Source organism: Triturus cristatus, chromosome 7, assembly GCF_964204655.1.
Source record: "Triturus cristatus chromosome 7, aTriCri1.1, whole genome shotgun sequence".
In the NCBI taxonomy this organism is placed as follows: domain Eukaryota; kingdom Metazoa; phylum Chordata; class Amphibia; order Caudata; family Salamandridae; genus Triturus; species Triturus cristatus.
In genome coordinates, this window is record NC_140590.1 from 1,153,082,733 (window position 1) to 1,153,105,224 (window position 22,492).

At 50.9% G+C, this 22,492-nt stretch overlaps 1 protein-coding gene across 1 annotated transcript in view; it reads left to right on the forward strand.

Moving 5' to 3' along the window:
• KDM3B (lysine demethylase 3B) overlaps positions 1-22,492 on the forward strand; it is an 867,558-nt gene that overhangs the window by 664,694 nt on the left and 180,372 nt on the right. The gene's annotated exons all lie outside the window — the stretch shown is intronic.

The window sequence follows — 22,492 nt, forward strand, 5'->3', positions numbered from 1 at the left end:
CATACTAATTAAATGAAAGTCACACAAACAGTTGGAAGACTGAAGACCATTTTGGTGCCATTCACCGTGAGGTTCATTCTGATTTTAGCACTTTTGACATCAAAGCAACTTGCACAAATAGTCTTAAAAATAGCGTCAAAAATCAGATCGGCCTCCGCATGAAGATCAGCCACGAAATGAGGTTACACTTCCTTATGAGTATCAGTCTTGAAAGGAGACGTCAGACTTCACATCGTGACCGACCTCAGGGAGAGGTTCATCCTCCACATAAGGTTAGAACTTGTTTTAAGTTTTAGATTGGTGAGCGTTTGTACAATATCATTTACTGAAAGTCCGTAAAAGTGCTATGACTTGTTTATTGAGAAAGTTAATATATTGTGCAGTAACCGATGGTAATATAAAGTGGAGAGATTAGGACGTAGGAAAAATTACATGCAGCTGACAAGCATGCTTAAAAAGGGTGCAGCCACGGGGAGATTAGGTAAAGGGAGAAGGATAAACCAAACAAGCACTGTGCAGGCAAAACCTAAACAAGCAAGGTTCAAGGTAAATCGATTCAAATGCTTCACCCACCTGATAAATAGTACAAGGAATAGGGAGCAGCATGTACAGAGTAACAGAGGCAGCACCCAAGTGTACTGTTTAAGCAATTCGGAAGTGGCAATTGTGAGAAAGTGGCTCTGTATATACTGTTCCCTAATAGGTACAGGGTGTACAGAGTCCCCAGTCCCCCAGAGGCTGATAGAGGTCAAAGTTAGGTATGACCTTACTCTCAAAAGTGGTAGCTTGGTCGAGCAGTAAGGCAGTACCAGAGGACAGTGTAAAGCATTTATTGTACACACTCAGTCAGCAAATGGTTTCACACACTCAATAACTGAACTCTAGGCCAATGATTTATATATATAAAATATATACTTGTTTTATTTTTAGAACCACAAAGGGGATAAAAATATACTTTCTCAGAATGAGAGGTTGCATATAAACACTTTTTGTCTTAAGCAATGAATTTTTGTAAACAGTCACAGCTGGTTGCAATAAACAATCCTATTTCCTAAACATCACAATGCATTGAGCTCAATGGTACATTCAGGTTATTTGTAATAAATTACTTTTCAGATTACTTTTGGAATTCCAGGTCTGGCTCCTAGAACCAGCCTTGGGTCAGTATTCAGAATCAAGTGATGAAAGTCGACTTAGTAACTGTAATGATTTTTAAATAATATTTAGCTATTTCAAAAGTTAGCACTTAGAAAATATTTCAAAGAAAACATTCAATGGATCTCTATGGCAAGAAATTCACATTGCAGGTAGAGTACTTTATCGTTACTTTAGTAATCCAGGACTGGGTGCCTAGACCCAGGACTGGGGTCCTTATCAAAAACAGGTAAGTAATTTCGTTTGCAGAAATGGTACGACTTTAAAAGAATATTTCAAATTTGTAAAAATAGACACTTAGAAGAAATTTCACAGAAAAGCAGACAATGGTTTCCTATGGGAGAAAAATGAGTTAGAGGTAAGTATAGTTGTGAGTACTTTTCAGGGTCAGGGCTGGGCACCAAGATCTAGCACTGGGAGCTCACCCAGGAACAGGTGAGTAAATTCGTTTTTGTCACTTGGCTGATTTTTGGTAAATTTTTACAGTTTTGAAAAGTTCACACTTAGAAGATTTTTGAAGAAAAAGCCAGTCAATGTTACCCTATGAGGAAAATGAAGTTAGCGGTTTAAGGGTAAGTACTCGACTGGCAGAGTTGAAATTCCGGGCATAGACTCAGGGGTCCCCCAGTGTCAGGTAGGTACAGTTGGTTCACCCTCAGCGGTTTCAGGACGGCCGGGTGCAGAGTGAGTTAGGCCCAATGTTATCCTATGAGGGATAGGGGGGCCTTGGTTGGTGGCTGCTGTCTGGCAAGCCACGCGTCTGTGGGAGCTGGGCTCCTGGTCACTTACTCAGGGCAAGTGGGGAAGTAAGTTAGTGTAGAGAGTGCACTGCCAGGGCCACTCGGGCGGCTGGGTGCAGGGTGCTTTTGAGCCTTCGGGCGCTCAATGGAAATCAATGGGAATGTTCCGGTTTGGAAAAAGGCTGCAGGCTCGGGGACGAGGATGTTTCCGGTGCCACCACCACTTCGAGGGGTAAGTTGGGTAGTTGTAGGTTAGGTGGGTACCCCGGGATTGGGCACAGGGGGCCGCAGGGCGCCGGGTGCAGGGGTGCCTTTTGACGTCGGGAATCTTACCCTCTGGTTGATCGCGGCTGGGGTGGCACTCGGTTCTGAGGCTGCAGGCTTCGTCCAGGATGTCAAGGGGGGTCCTTGGGTGCCGGACTCGGGGTCACAGTCGCCGTGGGGTCGTCCTCAGGGTCTTTGTCCACTCCGGCACTGGCCAGGCTTGGCTGGTGCAGAGTGTGTTGGGTCCGCGGTTCCGGGCTGCTGCCAGGAGTTAGGAATAGGTTTCTCGAGTAGAGCCTCTACTCATGGGAGTCCCAGGGAATCAGAGTTCAAAGGTAGCCAGGTCCTCCGGGGTTTTTGAGGTTGCTGGCCACAAGAGATGCCGCGCTGGAGCAGGAGCAGGTTCGAGGGTCGACAAGCCGGTAGGGCTGGGGCCAAAGCAGTTGGTGTCTTCCTCTTTTTAGCAGCTGCAGGGCATGTCTTTTTTCTTCTTGCTCTTCTTGTAGGTTTCTATCTGGAATCTGGGGAAGGAAGGTTCAGGGGGCCCCTAAATACTAGATTTAGGGGCGTTACAGGTAGGTGAAGGCCAGGGACCAATGGGTCCTTGTCCTGGGGTGGGTACACCCCCTATCCTGCCTCTCTCCTGTGGGAGGGGGGCAGTAGCCTAATCCTGATAGGGTAGGGCCTCCCATCTTCAAGATGGCGAGAGCCCGGAGATGTGCTTCACCTCGCCTCCCCCACCTGAGGGGTGGGGTGGGCAGGCTGGCACATCCCCTGTCCTTGTATGGGGTTTCCGGCCAAGCTTCCCGCCAGAGTGGGGTGTTGCAGTGGCCTGGGGAAACTCCAACTGGCGGCATGCCTTTGAAGCTTCCCTTTGCTCATCCTGCGGGAGGAGATTTCTCACCTCACCCAGGATGTGCATTGTTGCAGGCCCGGGAGAGCAGGGGCTCTCCCACCCAGGGGTCCAGCAACGTGTCTGCTGTGTGGCAGCCTGGGCAGCCTCAGAGCAGACGTGGATTGTAGGTTAGCTGTAAGGGGGCATCTCTAAGATGCCCTCTGGGGTGCTTAGTACATTAAATCCCACACTGGCATCAGTGTGGGTTTAATGTGCTGAGAAGTTTGATACCAAACTTCCCAGTCTTCAGTGTTGCCATTATGGTGCTGTCGAGCTCGTGTTTGACGAGCTCTCAGCACCATGTACTTGTAAATGGCAGCACTGTACTTACAGTGCCCATGAATGGACCTGGGTACTGTAGGGGCACAGGGCTCCTGCTCCTGTGCCCACACCATAGGCATAAGGCACCCAGCCAGAGGGGTGGCTGACATATGCCTTGGCAGTGTAGGAGATGGGCATGGCACACAGAGATGTGTGCCATGTCGACTCTTTGTTTTGTCCTGCACCCAGACACTCAGACTGCAAAGGCAGTGTGTGTGTGTAAGGGTACAGGGCCTCTAAGGGTGGCACAATGAGTGCTGCAGCCCTTAGAGGCCTTCCCTGGTCACAAGGCCCTGGGTACCTAGGGTACCATTTACTAGGGGCTGACATGTGGCCAGGGTTTGCCAATTGGGAGTTTGTATTTTAGGGAAGGAACACAGGTCCTGGGCACCTGATTGGCAGGAGCCCAGGGCACAACAAGGAAAAGTGCATCAGCTATTAGGCAAAAAAGGGGGGGGTTACAGCAACAGAAACCCACTTTCTCACAGCAATACAAAATAAAATTACAACAGCAGGGAGCAGCGTAAAGATATGCCAAATAAAGAGTTCACATGCAGCAGTACCCTGATGCAAAATGGAGCGTTTCACAGATCGCCTATGCAAAATCTATTGGCTTTGTTAATATTTTTTACATGTTTCATAGCAGCGTGAGCTGCTGAGCAATAAGGCTTAAAGACTAAAACAGAACTGATGTGACCAACACTGACCTGTCACAGCTCTTTCTACTTTAAGCCATGTTGCACAGCAGCCGCGCTGCAGTGCAACATGTAAAAAAGCACAGCGTGGGGGATTTGGGGCATGAGAGGGGAGGGTGTGAACACATTGCTGACTCCCTATAGAGGTCAAGCTTATTATTTTGTTCATCCTCAATGTTTGTTTTTCTCTTGTATATGTGACGAGTTTTGTTTCCACACCTATATCCTACCAACGCTTCAAGTAAAGCCCTCTGACAATCTCTAGGGTCATGTTCGCGCTATACAAAACTTTATAAATAAATACAATAGACAGAGGGAACGGGGGGTGGTAGACACAGAGGTGGGTTATAAACCACAGAAAAGCAGGAGGGGCAGGGTTTTAGAAGTAGGAAAAGTCGGAGAATGTATGAGTCATGTTCAACATACTTAAATTGAAATATGAGTAATTTCGTGCAAAACGTTTTCCCTCCAGAACTGCATCGAGGAGAATACCCAATTACAGTACCGAATTCAGCATAACAAGGACCAGCGATTGTACACATATTCCCTAATTGCCCCCTTGACAGATGTTTTCTCATACTCGATGGACAGAACCAGTTTCACCTAGAGGCATTTATTGGATTTTCTGAAGTTCTCTCCTGGTGGTCAACAAAAAACTGGTGTTATTTCCAACGTTCTTTCTTGAAGGGGGTTCATGCTGCATTCTCTACCTTGAATTAACAGATCAAAGTATCAGGCAAAAGACAGCAGCTAAAAAATATAGAAATGGAACTTTGGAACTAATATAAAAAGGGAACAGAGGACGACTAGACAGAGCACATACTAAGAACAGTTATTAGCAATCTGAAAATGTTCAAATCAGAAAATTCCCTTTACTATAAAATGTTTATTTTATCCAAGGGAGGTCAACTCACTTAAAATATGACACAAGCATTTCTCCAATATTAGGGTATCTTTCATAGATTCACATGCCTGAATTATTCCCCGTCGTCGGAGTGGGAGTCCCACGGTACATAAAAAAGCAATAAATATGCAGATAACCGTACCATAGGTAACATAGAACCAGGAAGTAAAGTAGCTAGAAACTAAAAGGAAAAAACTTCCACCTCTGACTCGTCCAAGTCATTATATATAGTCCAAACTACAGCCAATCAGGCGACCGCACCCTCCAGAATGTTCTCCTCAGAGACTCAGGCTCTCAGATTTTCTACCGCACGTCGTGTGAAGGGAGTCTCCCTGAGCTATGCTCCGTACTTTCAAATTTCTTCAGGAATTCAATTCATGATGTCCTCTTCAAAGAAATCTCTCTTTCTACCTTGTGAATCTTGTTCAAAGCTCCGGCTGTTTTCTGAGGACCCCCACAAGAAGTGCATTTACTGCTTGTATCCTGATCACCAGGTGAGAGACTGCAAGATGTGCAGAACCTTCCCTCAAAAAACACTCTGGGACAGAGAGGGACATCTACTTCTGTGGCTACAGAAGATTAAAGATCAAGACATGGCAACACTGAAGACTGAGAAGTTTGGTATCAAACTTCTCAGCACATTAAACCTGCACTGATGCCAGTGTGCGATTTAATGTACAAAGCACTACAGCGGGCATCTTAGAGATGCCACCTGAAACCTTACCTACAATCCACGTCTGGTCTGAGAGGCTGCCTAAGCTGCCACACAGCAGACATGTTGCTGGACCCCTGGGTGGAGAGCCCCCGCTCTCATGGGCCTGCAACAATGCACATCCTGGGCGAGGTGCTAGGTCTCCTCCCCCAGGATGGGCAGGGGGAAGCTTCAAAGGCCTGCCGCCTTTGTGTGCTTCTCAAGGTCACTTGCTGTACTCAGCAACTGGCCCCCACCGGTTCTGACCCCCACTCTGGCGGGAAGACTGGCCGGAAACCCCAAGTAAGGACAGGAGATGTGCCAGCCTCTGCCAACCCCACCCCTCAGGTGGGGGAGGCGAGGTGAAGCACATCTCCGGGCTCTCGCCATCTTGAAGATGGGAAGCCCTACCCAATCAGGACTAGGCTACTGCCCCCCTCCCACAGGAGAGTGGCAGGATAGGGGGTGTACCCACCCCAGGGCAGGGACCCATTGGTCCCTGCCCTTGACCTACCTGTAACACCCCTAAATCTAGTATTTAGGGGCACCCTGAACCTTCCTTCCTCAGATTCCAGATTCCGAAAAAGCAAAGAAGAGCAAGAAGAAAGAAGACCTGCTGTGCAGCTACTAAGAAGAGGAAGACACCGACTGCTTTGGCCCCAGCCCTACCGGCCTGTCGAACCTCAAACCTGCTCCTGCTAAATCCTGGCACCTCTTGTGGCCAGCAACCTCACTAACCCCGGAGGACCTGGCTACCATGTGACTCTGAGCATCTGGGACACCCATGAGCAGTGGCTGTGCTCAAAGCAAGTTCTAACCCCTGGCATCGGCCCGGAACCGTGAACCCTGCACACTCTGCAGCCGCCAAGCCTGGCCTGTGCCGGAGTGAACAAAAACCCCGAGGACTCGGCGACTGTGACCCGGAATCCGGCACCCAAGGACACACCTAGACGCTCCTGACAACGCCTGCAGCCTAAGAACCAGGTTACCCCCCCCCAACCGCGATCAACAGAGGGTAAGATTTCCCGACATCAAAAGGCACCCCGGCGCCCTGCGGCCCCCTGTGCCCAACTCCTGAGTACCTACCAATCCTCCAACTACCCAACTTACCTCTCGAAGTGCTGGTGGCACCTGAAGAATCTTCGTCCCCGAGCTTGCAGCCTTTGTTCACCCTGGAGCTTTCCCATTGAAATCCATTGAGCGCCCGAAGGCTCAAAAGCACCCTGCAACCAGCTGCCCGAGTGGCCCTGGCAGTGTAATTTCTACTCCTACCTACTTCCCCATTTGCCCTGAGCAAGTGACCAGGAGCCCAGCTCCCACAGCCGCATGGCCTGCTAGTCAGCAGCCACCAACCAAGGACACCCTGCCTCCCATAGGATAACATTGGGCCTAACTCACTCTGCGCCCGGCTGCCCCTGTGCCGCTGAGGGTGTAACAACTGTACTTACCTGACCCTGGGAGACCCCTGAGTCTGTGCCCAGAACCTTAACTCTGCCAGTCAAGTACTTACCCAAAAGCCGATAACCCAATTTTCTTCCATAGGAAATCATTGACTGTTTTTCTGTGAAATTTCTTCTAAGTGTCGATTTCTGCAAACTACAAATATTTTTTGAAAATCGGACCAACTGTGAAAGCGTAATTACTTACCTGTTTTAGATAGAGGTCCCAGTACTGAGCCTAGGAGCCCAGTACTGGATTACAAAAGTAACAAGAACATACTATACCTGTAACTTGAATTTTCTCCCATAGGGAATCATTGACTGTTTTTCTATGAAATTTCTTCTGTCAACTTTTAAAATAGCAAAATATTGCCTAAAAATCACAACAGTAACTAAGTTGACTTAACTCACTTGTTTCCAAGAACTGTCCCAGGACTGAATCTAGGATCCAGCCCTGGAGTTAGAAAAGTAATCCTGAAAGTAATCTATTGTAAATAACTTAAAACTCCCATTGAGCTCAATGTATTATTGTGCTTGAAATTGTGTTGCCGATAGCAACAACCTGTAACTACTACCTACAAAAGTCAATTGCATATTGCAAAAGTATTTAACTAAAGCATCACATTCGGAGAAAGTATATTTTAATACCTATTGTTGGTTCTAAAATAAAACAACCATATATTTTTTATATAAACCATTGGCCTAGAGTTCAGTTCTTGAGTGTGTGAGACCATTTGCTGACTGAGTGTGTACAACAAATGCTTTACACTGTCCTCTGATACTGCCTTACTGCTCAACCAAGCTACCACTTTAGGGAGTAAGGTTATATCTAACTTTAATTTCTGCCAAACCTCTGGGGACTGTGGACTCTGTACACACTGTACCTATTTGGGAACAGTATATACAGAGCCACTTTCTCACATACCTTGCCTCGACAAGAAATACAAGGCACCAGACAATTTGCCAGCATGCCTCAGGGTCAGCCAAAGGCTGATACGGTTATCGCCCAAGCAGCGCAACGACGAGCAAGAAATCCCTCCTCTCCGATTGCAGGTCCTCCGGATCGGGATGGCAGACACTTGGGTGCTATTGGTAAAAAGGTTTCCACCATGGCAGCGATGACCGTCCGTGCTGCTAACTCTCTGGCCATCTTAGGACGATGCGACAGACAGATGTGGTTGGACATTTCTCCCTACATGGACATGTTGCCTGAACAATCTAAAGCAGAAGCACTAAAGATCCTGCAGGAGGGGGAACGTATCTCTGCTGAGATCATAGATTTGGCTGTGGATGTTGCGTCTACAGGTTTTCGGCAACTAGCGGGGGCCGCAGTCCTACGGCGGCAAGGCTGGTTGAAATCCACTTCATTTCGCCAGGAGGTTCAGGCAAAAATACTTGATATGCAGTTTGATGGCGTATCTTTGTTTGGTCAGCATGTGGTCAAGGCCCTCCAGGCCATTGAAAAGGATACCGAGACAGCAAGATCTCTCGGAACTCTCCAGTTTCGGAACCCGCCTTTTCGTGGCGCTAAGGGCCGTGGATCCTTGTCTAGTCGAGGAGGTTATAATAAACAAAGACAGTACCAATCCTATCAAAGTAACCAGCGCTACTCTTCTCAACGCCAACAATCCTACAGACAATCAAATACCTCTTATTCACCAAACAGGAGAAAGTCTACTTACCGCGGACGTGATACGTCTAAAAAAACAGTGACAACTGCCACCTGTTCTACCGCATACCCCTTTAAAAGTTGGAGGAAGAATCTCCCAATTTTACTCAAATTGGTCCGCCATAACATCAGACAAGTGGGTCTTGGACATTGTGGCCAAAGGCCATGTTCTAGAGTTCGTAAAGAGTCCTCCAAATTCTCCAACCAAGGGCCCACCTCCAGCTCATCTCACGGAGCTTTTTTCCCAAATAAATTTGATGTTAAGAAAAGGAGCGATCGAAGTGGTCCCTCAATTACAAAGAGGAACCGGTTTTTATTCACGATTTTTCCTGATAAAGAAGAAATCGGGAGAATGGCGCCCCATTCTAGATCTTCTGTCCCTCAACCAATATCTAAAAAAGTTATCATTCCGGATGTTGTCACTTCATGAAATCCTTCAAATCCTCCCGGCGGGGGATCACATGGCCACCCTTGACCTCCAAGATGCGTATTTCCATGTATCAATTTTACCCAGACACAGAAAGTTCTTGCGGTTCAGAGTGGCTGGCAGGGAATTCTAGTTCAAAGTCCTTCCTTTAGGACTATGTTTCGCACCCCGTGTTTTTACCAAGGTTCTAGCACCGGTGGCCGCACATCTTCGTCTGGAAGGAACTCAAATTTTTCCATATCTAGACGACTGCCTTATCAAGGCAAATTCTTTCACAGTCGCGAACGCCCTCTTTCAGAGATGTTTGTCCCTTTTCCAATCTCTGGGCCTCTCCATCAATTTCGACATTTCTCTTCTCATTCCATCGCAAAGAACGTTCTTGGGAGCCACCATTGCCACTCGGCTGACACAAGCCTTTGTCTCAGACGAACGGCAATAAAAATGTGCAAACTTGCCCAGCTACTGCGATCAAAAAGGTGCGTTTCAGTCCTGCAGTTCAAATCATTTCTGGGGATGCTTTCTTCCTGCATTCCTTTAGTCCCCAACTGCCGTCTCAGACTGAGACCCCTGCAAGAGGAGCTCAACAACCAATGGTTACAGATTTCGGGGTCCTTCGCTCTCATCCGCATCACTCCCCGGATTCAGGAAACCTTACTCTGGTGGACTTGCAAGAGGAACGTGGCAGCAGGCTGCGCATTCCTAACGGAAGCTCCAAGTTTCGTCATCACCATGGATGCCTCCCTCGAAGGGTGGGGAGCACACCTTCAAGGGCTGACGGTCAGCCGCAAATGAAGCGTTCAGCAGCAGAAGTGGCATATCAACCTTCTAGAATTACTAGCTATCTTCCTGGCCCTAAAATCTTTTCGCACCATCATTCTCGGGGCATCAGTATTGATCCGGACGGACAACACAATAAGTATGCACTACTTGAACAAACCAGGAGGAACGAGGTCCGCCCTACTGTCTCAACAAGCCCAGCAAATTTGGGATTGGGCGATCCAACACTGGATCAGCCTATCAGCGATCCATGTTTCGGGAGTTTCCAATGTCCTCGCGGATTCCCTCAGCAGGTCAAAAGTTTCCAATCACGAGTGGGAGCTACATCAACCAACGTTGGATCGACTTTTTCAGGAGTGGGGTCGACTCGATCTGGACCTGTTTGCGACCAGTCAGAACCGCAAATGCTTATTCTTCGCAAGCTGGCTTCCCCACAAAGGATCGTGCGGGAATGCGTTTTTTGATGAATTGGTCGCAGATCTATGCTTACACCTTTCCACCGATACCGTTGGTTCCCAGGGTTCTCCGGAAAATTAAGGAGCCTTGTCACCTAATACTCATTGCTCCCAGGTGGCCTTGCCAATTCTGGTTTACCAAACTCCTCCTTCTCTCCGAATACGATCCCATTACGTTTCAACTAATACCGAACCTTCTGTTCGAGGCATATGAGCTGCAGATTACACACTGTGTATAGATCGCCATCTGGTGTTGGGCCCAGATGTTTGCAGTTGTTTTTCCTCTTGGAAAGTCTTTGGAAGTCACGAGGCCTGTGACTCCTCCTTTGGATCGTATTGCGCATGGGCTTCGGCGCCATCCTCAGATTTTATTCCACCATCAGACTCGGATGTGATCTTTGCGCTCCGGTTCCAAACAGTTTCCAGTTCTTCAATCGACGCGCAATCCTTCCCCATTTTCACGGTATTGTTTTTGATCGATGGCGATCTCCACACTCGACGCGGCTCTCATCGATCCAGATCTTCGATTCCAGTTGTCGACGACTGCCTTCGGGCCTACCCAAGCTCCGGTTCTGGCTAATGGAAAGGACTCCATTTTAAAAGTGCCCTCGGTGTGGGTCCAAATTCCCCCACACCGATCTCCATGAGATATGCAACCTCTGCCTCTCTCCTGAACACGAGGCTCGAGACTGTCCGGCGTGCAAATCCTTCCGGTCCAAGAAAACCATTCGAGACCGAAGATCAAGAATAACAATGGCACGCTCGTCGACATCGATACCAGACAACATCTTCGGCGAAGGCGTCGACGCTCCAGAAGGACAACACACCGACGAGGGCCTCGTCAGCGCCTCCGAAGCCGACGAATCAGATGTCGAGGATATCACTCCGGCACAGAGGGTCGTGAGTACCTACATCCACCCACACCCTCCATGGCATCCAAAAAGGCTTCGGTCACACCTTCGTCCCCGGGCCTAGGCACGACCAAGAACATTGCTTCCCACACCGCACCTTCGGGACCGGTAAAGAAGCCTATCAAGCCTTCCGGCAGCTCGGGCTCGAGCTGGCCCACCGTCGGTGCCGAGAAACACTCCTCTGCACCGACGCCGAAAAAGAAAATGGCCTCCTCGGCACCGAGCTCCCCACCGAAGCACTCGGCGCCGAAAACAAGCACCAGCTCCTCGGTGCCGACACCGTCCCCGGAGCCGAGCAAAAAACACAAGGTCATCGACACCCATATCTCAAAGCCGAAAAGCATCTCCGAGTGACCAACCAGCCCTTCCAAAGCCGCATGGTTCCAAACAATGGACTAGTGCAGACTCTAAAACAAAAAAGCCTACGGCCCCGATACTTTCGGCGCCGACGGACAGGCCACTCTCCGAATAACTTTTTAAGCCTGATCTATTGCAAAAAACACTGGTCGAGGATCCTAGGACTGGACATTTGATGCTCAGCATCAAAAAGAGACAGCTGGACAAGCCTGCCCCAGCTCCACCTCCAAAGAGGAAAGACTTCGCTACCTCCCCTGTGAGGATACCTTCACCTACTCCTCCACCTCCCCCTCCTCCTTCTCCACCCCCACCTCATCATTCCCCCACACCCTATCCGGATGACGACAATGATGATGTCTATGATGACCTAGGGGACGAGCCCCATGACCAACCTACAGGGGACCCCACTCCTACAGGCTCCCCAAATCCATGGGACGACTATAACATTCCTGACATCCCTAACGTCCCGCAGGATGATCTCTACCCTTCAAGACCATCCCCACCAGAAGACTCACTAAGGTTCAACCACCTACTCCAGAGGGCTGCCCACTACCACGGTGTGGATCTCCATACTGTCCCCATGGAGGAGGACTTGACACTTTCGACACAACACACAGGGCCACCTCCATCCTGCCCATGCTCAAGGGAGTTATCAAGCACGCGACGGAGGTCTTTAAAGATCCAGTCAGGGCCAGGGTTATCAACCCTCGCATAGACAAAAAATATAAGGCCGCCCATACAGATCCCGCCTACATCAGAGGGCCAGCACCCCTAGATTCCCCGGTAGTGTCTACAGCACGAAAGCGGGCAAACTCCCAAGCATCAGGCGAGGCACCACCTCCTGATAGAGTCCAAACTCTTGGACGCATCGGGCAAGCGCACTGCATCCCAGGCTGCCAACATATGGCGCATCGCTAATACACAAGCGCTTCAGGCAATATATGACAGGGCACATTATGACTAACTAGAAGCCATAATGCAACACCTCCCTGACAAATATAAAAATGGAGCCGATGAGTTAATTCAGGAGGGCAAAACCATCACTAATACCTCCATCCGCTGTGCCCTAGATGCAGCTGACGCCGCCTCTAGGGCAATTAACACCAGCGTCCTCCTCCGTCGCCATGCCTTCCTAAGGATTTCAGGTTTCAAACCAGAGGTCCAAGCTGCCATCCTGAACCACCCCTTTGACCAGGAACATCTGTTCGGCCCAAAAGTAGATGAGGGCCTAGAAAAAATGAAGGACACAGATACGGCGAAGTCTATGGGAGCCTTCCAATCGCACCCTCCCAGGCGCTCCTTTCACCGCTCTTCCTTTCGAAGCACATCCAAAGGCTACTCCTCTGACACCGCTTCCACTTCAACAGTCCCTACCCAATCCACCGTTACAAGGGGTTACCAAAGAGGCGGCTATAGGGGCAACAATAATAAAGGCCGAGGCAAGACAAACACCTCCCGCTCTGCCTCCGCCCCTACCCAATGACTTCCCTCCACTCCCCCCAGACCATCCCACTCCGGTCGGGGAAAGACTGCACAATTTCCTTCCTGTCTGGACCACCATCAACTCAGACAAATGGGTAACACAAATAATTCGGTCAGGGTACTGCCTCGAACTAACATCTACACCCCCAAACATTCCACCCAAACAAAGCCCAATGTCACAGCAACATTTACTACTACTAAAGCAGGAGGTAATCTCCCTCCTACAAAAGGGGGCAATAGAACTAGTTCCTACCAACCAAATAAATATGGGGGTTTACTCCCTATATTTTCTCATACCAAAAAGGGACGACACTCTGAGGCCCATCCTAGACCTCAGACCCCTAAACCAATATATACACTCAGACCATTTCCACATGGTCACTCTTCAGCAGGTACTTCCACCGCTCTCCCAAAACGACTTCCTGACAACTTTGGACCTGAAAGACGCCTATTTCCACATTCCTGTTCACAACACTCACAGGAAGTTTCTCAGATTTGTAGTGGACGGACAGCACCGCGAGTATTTACCAAGTGCCTGGCAGTAGTGTCGGCACACCTGCGAAGACAACACATCTATGTCTTCCCATACCTAGACGACTGGCTAATAAAAGCCAGCTCATACAACCAGTGTGTACAACACACGCACACCACTATCCAGCTACTTCACGAACTGGGCTTCACAGAAAACCACACAAAGTCCCATCTGCAACCGTCCCACGTAAAACAGTACCTCGGTGCCACCATAGACACCTCAAAAGCGCTAGCCTACCCCAGTCCGGCCAGGATAGCAAGCATCCAAGCTCTACGCACCAAATTTCAGCCAGAACACTCTCTTCCAGCTCCAGTGTTCATGCAACTAATAGAAAGCATGGCCTCTTGCATATTCATAGTACCGCACGCAAGACTCTAGATGCGTCCTCTCCAAGAGTGCTTAGCGCGCCAATGGAACCAGGCCCAGGGTCAATTGACAGATCTGGTGTTGGTAGACGGTTGTGCCCATCGCTCTCTGCAGTGGTGGACCACCAAAAACCTTTCCAAAGGGCGACCGTTCCTGGACCCGGTTCCTCAGATAGTAGTCACAGCGGACGCATCGCTCTCCGGCTGGGGAGCTCACCATGCAGGGCAGGTGGACACCTCAACAAAAGTCACTCCATATCAACCACCTGGAGTTATTAGCCATATTCTTAGCCCTAAAATCCTTTCAAACACAAATCTCAGGCAAGGCAGTCTTAGTCCGCACAGACAACATGACCGCCATGTACTATATACAAAAACAAGGAGGCACACACTCTCCGCAGCTCTCTCAGCTAGCACAGAGCATATGGAGATGGGCCATACCCCAAAAAAATCTTTCTTCTAGCCCAACATGTCCCAGGAGTCCAAAACACTATGGCCGATCTACTAAGCAGACCAACACAACAGATCCACGAGTGGAAACTTCATCCACAAGTTCTTCACCCGTACTTTCAAATGTGGGGTCATCCACAAATAGACATTTTCGCCACCCACGAAAACGCCAAATGCCCAAGCTTCGCCGCCAGGTATCCACACCCATTGTCCAAAGGCAATGCGATATGGATGAACTGGTCACGCAAATTTGCGTATGCTTTTCTGCCTCTCCCACTCATTCCACTAGTGGTGCGCAAACTACAACAACATTCCCTCACACTAATCCTAGTAGCTCCAACTTGGGCCAGACAACCGTGGTACACCACACTGCTGGAACTATCCGTAGTACCGCACCAAAAGTTACACCTCTCTCCACGCCTCTTAACCCAGAAGCATGGAGAGATTAGGCTCCCGGACCCAGCTCAGCTCAACCTTGCGATCTGGCTCCTGAAATCTTAGAATTCGGTTATCTAAATCTCCCCCCAGACTGTATGAACGTCATTAGGGAAGCTAGACAACCTACCACTAGAGCTTGCTACGCAGCCAAGTAGTAACGATTTGTGATCTATTGTCACAACAATAGCTTCAATCCTCTAGATGTGTCCATTCAACACATCATAGGCTATTTACTACACCTACAAAGATGCAATCTAGCCTACACGTCTATCAGACTGCACCTTGAAGCCATAGCAGCTTACCTACAAAACAGGCAACCTCTATCGCTCTTTAGAGTACCTGCCATAAAAGCATTCATGGAAGGTCTCAAAAGAATAATTCCCCCCAGAGTGCCACCCTCCCCTGTGTGGAACCTAAATATCGTTCTCACCAGACTAATGGGGCCTCCCTTTGAACCTCTACACAAATGTGAACTTCAATTCCTAACATGGAAAACCGCCTTTCTTATAGCCATCACTTCCCTCAGAAGGGTCAGTGAGATACAAGTACTTACCATTCAAGAGCCTTTTCTCCAAATGCACCATAACAAGGTTGTTCTCTGTACTAACCCAAAATTCCTCCCTAAAGTCCTTTCTCCTTTTCACCTAAACCAATCTGTGGAACTACCAGTATTCTTCTCGCAACCACAGACCGTTGCGGAAAGAGCTCTCCACACATTAGATGTCAAACGAGCCTTGCTCTACTACATCGAGAGAACACAACCCTTTCGTAAGACCAAACAACTGTTTGTCTCTTTCTCCCCACCACACAAAGGCAACCCCATCTCCAAGTCGGGGATAGCTAGGTGGATTGTCAAATGCTTTCAGATTTGCTACCACAAAGCAAAACGAACGCTATCGGTTCTCCCCCAAAGCCCACTCTGCATGCAAAATAGGGGCTTCCATGGCATTTTTAGGGAACATCCCCTTAGATATCTGCAGAGCAGCTACATGGTCAACACCACACACTTTCACTAAACACTATTGTGTAGATCTGCAAACTAAGCAACAGGCTAGTGTGGGCCAGGCTGTACTCAAGACATTGTTTCAAACCACTGCAACAGATACTGGTGGTCGCCGCTAAGGATGGGTACTGCTATATAATCTATGCACAGTGTGTAATCTGCAGCTCATATGCCTCGAACGGCAAATGCTGCTTACGAGTATGCATCTGTTCTTGGCATGTAGAGCTGCAGATCTACACACGCCCACCCGCCTCCCTGGCTACCTTTATCTGTTCCAGTTCATCTTATTTAGATACAACACACATGGTCATCTTCACTGTTATATCTACGCTCCATCTTTCCCTGCTGGTGAAAAACAATCTGAGGATGGAGCCAAAGCCCATGCGCAATACGATCCAAAGGAGGAGTCGCAGACCTTGTGATTTCCAAAGACTTTCCAAGAGGAAAAACAACTGTAAACATCCGGGCCCAACACCAGATGGCGATCTATGCACAGTGTGTAGATCTGCAGCTCTACATGCCAAGAACAGATGCATACTGGTAAGTAGCATTTGCCATCCATTCAGGACGGACAGATCTGCCACCCGAACCCTGCATCTCTGAGATTAGCGGCCTGGCGCCTGAACACCTTGAATTCGCTCATTTAGACACTCCTGCGGACTGTAAGGAAGTCTTAGCCAATGCTAGAGCGCCTTCCAATATTAAGACGTACAGGCTTAAATGGAAGCGATTTTGTCTGTGGTGTCAAGCCACCGACGTTCATCCAATCCATTCAAAACCGGAGCAGATTCAGCCTCTTCTTTTTGCTTTTGGCAAGATCAGGCCTTTCCCATTCTACTCTTAAAGTATTTTTAGCGGCTATTTGAAGATTTCAACAAGATGGTTCCAACTCTCTTTATTCTGCTAGGATCATTCAGCAGTTCTTCAAAGAATTCACCTCGAACTCTGTAGTGCTACGCACTAACCCCAGTTTTATGCCTAAAGTACCTTCGGACTTCCATCTAAACAAACCGATCATTTTAAAGACTTTCTTTCCTAATCCTCAATCATCTGTGGAAAGAACTGTGCATACCCTTGACGTCAAGAGATGTCTGAACTTCTATTTACAACAGATTTTCGGACTGAAAAGTCCGATCAGCTGTTTGTGGCCTATGGTGAGATGCGCCAGGGACACCCAATATCCAAACAGACCATAGCCTGTTGGATTTCTGCTGCAGCTTGTTTCTGTCATCAGCAAGCAGGAAGACCATTACAAACAATTCAGAGCGCATTCTACTAGAGCAATTTCCTCTTCTACTGCTCTCTTTGCTGGTGTGCCTCTTCATCAAATCTGCAGAGCTGCAACGTGGTCCAGCAGGCACACCTTTACTAAGCACTACTATTTGGAAGCTGCCAGTAATGCAGATATGCCTGTGGGACAATCGGTTCTCCGTAATCTTTTTAAATAAGGTGAGCCTCTGTTCTTCCCTCCCCCTCTTTAGTATTTCTCAGATACATATCATCTACGATTGTGTGTATATATATATATATATATATATATATATATATATATATATATATCCATATGTTATTGCATAATGTGTCTACGTACATATGCTTTATTATGTATATGATATCACTAGCATTATTATGGATGTACTGCTTTCTACTCTGATTCAGGCATGTGAATCTATAAAAGATACCCCAATACTGGAGAGGAACAAAAGTTACTTACCTGTAATCTGTGGTTCTCCAGTATTGGTATCTTTCATAGATTCACATGCAACCCACCCACCTCCCCTCAGAGGCTCTTTTATGCTCTTTTCTCTATGGATCCCACTTGTGCGAGAAAATCTGAGAACCTGAGCCTCTGAGGAGAAAATTCTGGAGGGTGCGGTCGCCTGATTGGCTGTAGTTTGGACTATATATAATGACTTGGACGAGTCATAGAGGTGGAAGTTTTTTCCTTTTAGTTTCTAGCTACTTTACTTCCTGGTTCTATGTCACCTATGGTATGGTTATTACGTGCATATTTATTGCTTTTTTATGTACCGTGGGACTCCCACTCCGACGATTGGGAATGATTCAGGCATGTGAATCTATGAAAGATACCAATACTGAAGAACCACAGATATCTGAAAGAAACACGTTAGTTAGATTCCTCACCTTAGAATATCCCCAGGCGTCAGACTGGATCCGGAAGATTTTTCGTCAGCAATACCCCTTGCGCGTCGCTAGGCGTCGTCTGCGGCTCCGCGTCCGTCGTCGGCGTCGTGCGCCGGGATGACGTCGTCGGAGTACTTAGACGCCGCCCTCGCGCGCTGACGTCAGTTCTTCTTTTTTCCGCGCCAGTAAGCGCAGATCCGGGAGAGCTACCCCTTTTAGTCTTTTTTTGACTAAATCTTTTTGATCATTTTTGATCCCTGTCTGTCGACATCTGGTGCCGGTAGGATGCCTGGGTTCAAGGCTTGTGAAGACTGTCATCGACTGATGTCGGTGACCGATCACCACCGCCGGTGCCTCTATTGCTTAGGCCTCGACCACGACGCGGAGTCGTGCAACGACTGTCAGGCCCTGACTTCGAAGGCTAGGCGGGAGCGGTCCCGCAAGCTTCTCGAGCTTCGCCACTCGGCTCCGCGTCGTGCGCGATCCCGGTCCAGGAGGAGGTCCAAGGATCGCTCGCGGAGCCCTAGCCGACGCCACCATCGATCGTCGGGCTCCAAGTCGTCGGGTAAGTCCAAACACTCAAAGAAGTCCAAGAGGCGACATCGCTCTTCGGACTCCCCTCGCCGGTCGCGCGACTCGGCCGAGGGTCCAAGTGGTTCCACCCCCGCGGCTCCGGCGGAGCCGCAGGTGCCGCGTCCGCCCCCATACCTTCCGGTCCCTGGGGCTGACGCGGCGCCGGCGGAGATCAGTGCCTTCCTCTCGGCCATGAGGAGCCTGGCCCCGCCGTCGACGCCCGCTGGCGCGCCTTCGGGCCCCGCGGGCTCGACTGGGCGACCTCGCGTGCCGGCGGCTCCGGCCCCGGCGCCGTCGACGACTCCGGTCTCGACGCCGCAGGTCCCCGCGGGGCCCATGCCTGGGCCCCAGTCGACGCCGGTTGACCTTGTCACTCCTCCACCGGCGCCGACGCCTGAACCACCGACGCCGTCACCGGCGACGCCGACGCCTGTGACGCCGACGCCCCAGTTTAGCCCTCATCCGGACCCGACGCCGGCACGGCGTCCGCCGACGCCGCATCCGACGCCGCTAGAGACCTACCATCTCTACAGTCCGGTTCCGATCATTCCTCCTGTTTATCAGGAATCGGAAGAAGGGGGCGACTGGGAGGGGTTCGAGGACCCTCTGGCTGTTCAGTCACAGCTTTCTCAGGACTGGGCAGATGAACTGGGGGAGGCCAGCGGGCTGGACACCTCACCAGACGCTGGATTCACTTCTCCTCCGACCGTGGCTTCGGAGGAGGGTGCAGCATTTTCTGTGGTGCTGCGCAAGGCGGCTGAGGCCCTTGGGCTCGAGTTGCCTGCCGTGGCTGTGAGGACCAACATCCTCACTGAGGTGCTTCAAACCTCAGCAAGCTCCACTGAGCCTCTGCTGCCGTTTAACGAGGCCCTCACTGACGTTCTGCAGGGCACCTGGTCCAAGCCCTCCACAGTTCCTCCTGTGGATAGGAACGTTGCCAGGCGCCACCGCCCTGCTCCGGGCGACCCCAGCTTCCTGTCCCAACACCCCACCCCCGAGAGTCTGGTTATCCAGGCCTCTACTTCCCAATCCTCCTTCCCGACCGCTCCGCCGGACCGGGATTCCAAGAGACTCGAGCAGTTTGGCAAGAAACTGTTCTCGTCCCTTAGTTTGGGCCTGCGGTCTTTAAATACCGCCTGTCTCTTGGACCGTTATTCCCATTCTCTGTGGGATACGGTGGAGGACGTGCTGCCCCTGTGTCCGGAGGAGGTCCGGACGCGTCTTTCCCAGGCTCTGGCCGATGGGAGGGATGCAGCACGGCACGCCATAAGATGTGGGCTTGACACCACGGACTCGCTAGGTCGGGCGATTTCCACCACGGTGGCGCTCCGCCGCCACGCCTGGATGCGGTCCACGTCCTTTTCCGGGGATGTCCAGAACACCCTCATGGACATGCCCTTTGATGGCACTCGCCTGTTTGGTGAGAAGGCGGACAGTGCGCTGAACCGCTTTAAGGACTCCCGGGCTACGGCCAAGTCCTTGGGCCTCTCGGCTCCGCGGGCGCACACCTCCGCTTTTCGCCCCTTTCGTGGCCAAGGAAGGGGCGCCTCCTCACGTCCGCAGAGCCACCAGCCGCAGAACCAACCTGCGCGCGGTCGCGGACGTGGCTTCCGCCGTGGCGGAAATGGAGGCCGACGTGGTCAGCCCACATCCACCCCGGCAGCATCCGCCTCAAAGCCTTCCTAGTCCGAGCTTTCAGGCCCATACCACGCCAGTGGGCGGCAGAGTTCGCCATCACCTGCTCCACTGGCGGTCCATAACATCGGACAGGTGGGTGCTGCAAATCGTCCGAAGGGGCTACTCCCTCCCCTTCGAGACGACCCCTCCAGCCATGCCACCACAGCACCACCGTATCTCGGGGGATCATTTGGATCTTCTCCGCGAGGAAGTTTCGGCTCTCCTGGCCAAGGGGGCCGTCGAGCGCGTTCCGAGTCCAGAAGTAGGTCGTGGTTGTTATTCCCACTACTTTCTGGTTCCCAAGAAGGGCAAGGGGGGCCTGCGCCCTATCTTGGACCTCCGGAACGTCAATGCCTTCCTCCGAAAGGAAAGGTTCAAGATGCTAACGTTGGCTCAGGTTTTAGCTGCCCTAGACCCTGGAGACTGGATGGTAGCGTTGGACTTGCAGGACGCATATTTCCATATCCCCGTCCTGCCGGCCCACCGGCGTTACCTGCGGTTCACGGTGGGCCAAGAGCACTTTCAGTTTACCGTGCTCCCCTTCGGCCTCACCAGTGCCCCTCGGGTGTTCACGAAAGTGATGGCGGTGGTCGCAGCTCATCTGCGCAGATCAGGGGTTCCAGTCTTCCCCTATCTCGACGACTGGTTGTTGAAGGCGGGCTCGCCCCAGGCAGTCGTCTCCCACCTCCAGACTACGGCGGATCTCCTGCATTTGCTGGGGTTTTCCATCAACGTGCCGAAGTCACACTTGAGTCCCTCTCAGAAGCTCCTCTTCATCGGAGCGGTTCTCGATTCGGCGCAGTTCCGGGTCCATCCAACGGAACAGCGGGTCCGGGATATACAGGCCCTGATTCCCATCTTTCGGCCTCTATCCCGGGTTTCGGTCAGGCTAGTGTTGCGGCTTCTGGGGCTGATGGCCTCCTGCATCCTACTAGTGCATCACGCCAGGCGGCGCATGCGGGCTCTGCAGTGGGACCTGAAGTTTCAGTGGGCCCAGCATCACGGCAACCTGTCCGACCATGTCTTGATCTCGGAGGGCACTGCACAGCAGTTGCAGTGGTGGCTCACGGACCGCGAGTGGGTCAAGGGCAAGAGCCTCTCCCTTCCCCAACCGGAGCATGTCGTAGTGACGGATGCGTCCCTCCTGGGTTGGGGTTGGCTTATGGGAGAGGCGGAGATCAGAGGCCTCTGGTCTCCGGCGGAGTCTCGTCTCCACATCAACCTGTTGGAGTTGAGAGCGATCCGGCTTGCACTGAAAGCCTTCCTTCCCTCTGTCAGGGGAAGTGTCGTGCAGGTGTTCACGGACAACACCACCGCCATGTGGTACTGCAACAAACAGGGCGGGGTGGGGTCGTGGACCCTTTGTCAGGAGGCTCTGCGCCTCTGGACATGGCTGGAACACCAGGGCGTCACCCTGGTGGTTCAACATCTGGCGGGCTCTCTGAACGCCAGAGCAGACGAACTCAGCCGCCGGTGCATGATGGATCACGAATGGCGTCTGAACTCCGAAGTGGTGCAAGGCCTCTTTCAGCAGTGGGGAGAGCCTTGGTTAGATCTATTCGCCACCGAAGAGAACGCGCAATGTCAGCAGTTCTGCGCGTTGGAATTTCCAAGGCGGCACTCGCTCGGCGACGCTTTTCGTCACGAGTGGAGTTGCGGTCTGTTGTACGCCTTTCCGCCTATACCACTTCTGCCCAGAGTGCTGAAGAAGATCAGGCGCGACCGGGCCCAAGTCATCTTGGTGGCTCCGGATTGGGCACGAAGATACTGGTATCCCGAGCTACTCAGTCTGTTGACCGATCCCCCGATACGTCTGCCCCTTCGGGAGGATCTTCTGTCGCAGCAGCAGGGGACGGTCCTCCACCCGAACCTGTCCAGCCTCCACCTCCATGCGTGGAGATTGAGCGGCGGCAGTTGATGCCATTTGACTTGCCTCCTGAAGTCTGTGATATCATTCTGGCAGCCAGGCGTCCCTCCACAAAGTCGGTATACGCCTGCCGGTGGAACAAATTTGTGGCATGGTGCACAGCAAAGGCTGTGGATCCCCTTTCCGCCCCTCTTTCTGAGGTTCTCCTCTTCCTTCTTTCTCTGGCCCGGCAGGGCTCTGCCCTGGGCACCCTGAAAGGT